At 34.8% G+C, this 4401-nt stretch overlaps 1 long non-coding RNA gene across 1 annotated transcript; it reads right to left on the minus strand.

Moving 5' to 3' along the window:
- Positions 1-750: 750 nt before the first annotated feature.
- LOC131247349 (uncharacterized) lies at positions 751-2038 on the minus strand. The gene is made up of 2 exons (XR_009171659.1): positions 1311-2038; positions 751-1104 (listed from the first exon to the last, which is right to left on the minus strand). It is a non-coding gene; the product is annotated as an uncharacterized LOC131247349 (long non-coding RNA).
- Between the last annotated feature and the right edge of the window lie 2363 nt (positions 2039-4401).

Consider the following 4401-nt stretch of genomic DNA (forward strand, 5'->3'; position numbering starts at 1 on the left):
AAAGAAGGAAAAGTTTTAAAAAATAAAATTAAACGGTAAGTTGTCTGCTCCCTCTCTTTTGTTGTGGTTTTTTCTTTCTTCTTTTCGTGCATTATTTCTCCTTTTCTCAAGTTCATCCTTACTATTATGGGTTTGTAAGCCATTAAGTCTTTATCTGTATTAGCTTAGATGAGTTGATCAATCAGGACATTTACCAGCAATGGTAAGAGACCATTTTTATAATTTTTTTTTTCTAAAAAATAGGAAATAACCACGGATATTAGCCATAGCTCTAGTTCTAGAATCTGTAGCTAATACTTTCTTGAGCATATTGCTATGGATTTCGTTCTACTTTTAGGTACAAATATCATCCGTAGCTTGAGCATATTGCTACTGTGTATTATTCTTTTCGCTTCCATGCGTAGAGCCATCTCAGGCCTGTTGTAAAATTATTCTTCGAGAATCCTTTCTCTAACCCATATTGAATGTAACTTCACTGCAATGTAACCACAAATGTGCCGTTTTTACAAGAGATATTTATTTCTTGCGGGAGCCAAGGAGCAGTAATAGTTCTTCAACAAAGCTGGAATCCAAAACTAAAGACAAGTGTGTTGTAATATAGAGAAAGCATTTATATATGATGTATTTCCCTCCCTTTTTTGGCTAATTTGTTGTAATACATGAAAAGAACAACACCTAAGCAATCATCATTTGTGTGAATTTCCAATCAGCTTTTTTTTTTTTTTTTTTGGTTATGTAAATAAAATAAGATTATTAAAAGCAATAGCCTTGTTACAGGACTTTCATTTCAAGATAAGCCAAACATCGATCATTTCATTTAATCATATTCCCATATGTTCATCATATAACCTCTAGTTTCCCACCTATTGTAAGTCACACAACGTTGAATTAGAAGCCAATCATCAAGCATTTCACAGGGACTTTAATATGCCCATATAATCATCATTCAATCACTAGCTTTCCACCTTCTATCAAGCCACAATGCATCGAATTAGAAGCAAAAAGTGCAACAAGCAGTGGGTTCCTTCTTAGGCAGGCCATGAAATTGTCGGAACTAATAGCATCGTCATTGTCACTGTCAAACAAGTTGAATAGCTTAGATACCTGCATCCATGAATAATTGTTTCAGAACCCAAATAGGGATGGTGGAATATAAGAGCAGTTTCTTCTGCACATACTTACATTATCATCATTCATGCTCGACATTGCAGAATGGATGGATCTCCTAATGGTGCACACAATAGGATCAAAGACAAGGGGGTAAAAAAGGTAAAAAGTTTGTTATGGGAAAACAACAAAGCAGATATTACTTGTTGCTTTGTGATGTAACCCTTGCCTTTGTCATCACAACCATTAAAGGTTGCTGTGCAAGCTTGATGAAACAATGGCTGCTTCATTATATGGGTTGATCCAAGCAAGAACTGTGGGGTAATCAATTGGAAACAATCTCAAAATTTCATCAATGGGTCATGCTGTGAGCTTGAATCTCAATTTGGCAAGAACATTTTACTACTTGAAAAATGAGAGACCTAGCCTGTACGCAGAGTACTAGGTTTCCTTAAATGTGAACTGCACTCAAATTGAACATCGGCATAGTGACCTGGAGAGATCATTTGGTGGGGTCCCGGTTGGGAATTCCTGCTGATGCATCCAATCAGTGTAATAATTGGTTTTTGAGGAATGTTGGCAAAATGGTCTACGATAGTGCAAATGATCCATCATCTTAGTGGCTAGGATCTCCCAATCCATGCAATTTGTGGAAAGTGATCTATCAAAGATATCCAACCAATAAAATGGCTGAACGATGGGTGTTTTGCCATGTCCAATAGAAGTGCAACTCATCGTGTAGGCAATTTCATCAAGGTTTCCTCTTCGTGTGATACGCCTGTTATCACAGGAACAGTTGACAAAAGCACACAAGTAATGCTGATCACAAATGATTTGATACTGTTTTCACAATAAAAGATTGTTGCCTGCAGTTCATGTCAAGCTTCTTTGAAAACTTTACAAATGGATGTAGTGATTTGTGTGAAGCATTTTTTTTTTCAAATTCTATAAAGTTTTCAAAAAATAAAAAAGACCAAATAGTGGATTTTGTAGAACTCATTTGAGGAACCTCTATAAGAAATGACATTTATCAAATGGCACAAAATCAAGTAGATTACCTATCTAAATGTGATGGATCCAAGTTTCTCAACATCAATGAAAGCAAAGACCCGTTTCTTCATTCTCCACTTCTCTTCTTGCCCATAATCATCAATATGATTGTATATAGTCAACCTATAACTAGTAACTTCCAAAAAATTCTACAGAAAATGAGTTCGGTTAACCAAAAGCTATGCAATAAATATGAGGGCACAAAAAATTACTATTTATAAATGAAGAAAAAAAAACAACAACAACAACCTGTAGCTTATTCTAGTGAATCATATTAGCATATTCTACCAAAGTATCAAATAACTCCCTTCTATATAATTTAAAGAATTGAAACAAATGAGGATGCAAAAAAATATATTTAATTGTAGAAACATATCAAATTGGAAGGATTTTTTCATATTTGGAAATTCAAAATTTGCTCCTTTTTCTTTATAACTCTAGATACTTTAGTCGAATGGTTTTATCTACACCGTCCCTACAAATTGGTTTCCATTGTTCGAGCACCTGCCAACTCCCCATGATTAAAAATAATCTAAATACAGATAGCAATAGACAATCCCACAATACTAAAATTAAAGACAACCTCAACTGTACAAGTATTGAGAGGTTGATACAGATGTTTTTCTAAGGATAACCTTATACCATAAAAACCAAGGGTTTATGGCAGGACAACCTTACTAGAACGATTTGTGTATCAAAAACTCAAATTGAAACAGAGGAATAAAGGAATAAATAGCAAGGAATGAAATCTAAGCTATTACAACATTCTCCACATTTGCATAAAAGAAATTACAACATTCTCCACAATGCAAAAAGAGAAATTACAATCATCCACAAAAAGAAATAAACATTCGATCCATAAGGCCAGAAATTATAGTAGTTCGCTTGTGTGTACGCCAACTGTTTAGAAAAATAGCCACACAACTACTCCACTCCTAATATCCTCACACAGTGGATATTAGTGTTCATTATGAAAATAGGTTTTTCCAGGTTCACCTAAAACCCTCACAATTGTGTCTTTTAAGTGGGCTTACACAATTTAAAAACCACACACTCTGAGTTTTCTGGATCACCTCAAACAAACCAAACTAGAGAGATTTTTCTGGCTCAATCTCAATGAAACCAAAATACAGAAATTTATAATAATGTAAAATACCTGGATATTCTCTTTTCGAGGAAGCCCAGAAGAACTAAATCGGAGTAGAATTTCAATGTAGAAGTTTAATGTCCACACTCACTTATGAAATGATTCTAGGTTCTAAATTGATTTTAAATTAAAGCAAGCTGGGCTAGCTCTATTTGATTTTGATTCCAAGAAAAGGGTAAGTCTTAATCCCTTCTTCAAATATGATTGAAATAAAGAATGCAAAATCAAATATAATAAAGCTAAATTAAGAGAATATTAAATGAGCACAATATAGCTTAAAAAATCACTAACTTATCTCTCAGAGTGGCGTATTGATTTATCTTGAATTGAATGAAAAACTCTGAAATTTGTGCTCTATTTATAGGTGAAGAAATCGTGTTCATGACCGGTCCTAAAGACACTACGACTGGTCATAGGACCAACAAATTTTTAAAATTTTGAGTGCGATAAGATAAAGTCGTTCCATGACTAATCGTAGGCCTTGCACGACCGATTGAGGGACCCCTACGACTGGTGGTGACCTGTTCACGACTGGTCATGTGGAACTAAATATAGTTGCTGGATTTTGAGTCAAGGCTGCAGGACTGGCAAGAACGAGTCGAGCACTGTTCACACGACCAGTCAAGCAGTCTCCAGGACTAGTCGAGGCTTAACAAAAAATTTTGAAAATTTGCAACAAACTTAGGACTGGTTGAGGAATTTCTTAGATTAGTCAAGCCAGTACTAGGACTAGTCAAACAGAGTCCAAGACTAGTCGAGAAACAAACTATTCACTTATAAAATGCGCTAATTGAATTATGTATTCAAAATGACCTACCCTTTGGTCAATCTAAGGTCATTCATACCTTAAACATGATGCATGAACATTGAAACTTCTTTTCCTTTGGTTGATAATCGTTCTTTGAAGTTCGCGAAGCTTGAGATCTTGTCAAAGGATGAAGCTTGAACTTGAGTCTCTTAAAGCTTGAGATTGACTAACGTTGTAGCTTAAACTTGAGTATCAAAATCTAGGAACGTTGTCTTAACTTATACAAAGCTTTGAAAATATTGAACTCTTAAAGCTTGAAAGCTTGAATGCACACTTGATGTTGAACTCG

Source organism: Magnolia sinica, chromosome 5 (genome assembly GCF_029962835.1).
Source record: "Magnolia sinica isolate HGM2019 chromosome 5, MsV1, whole genome shotgun sequence".
NCBI classification, from domain to species: Eukaryota; Viridiplantae; Streptophyta; class Magnoliopsida; order Magnoliales; family Magnoliaceae; genus Magnolia; species Magnolia sinica.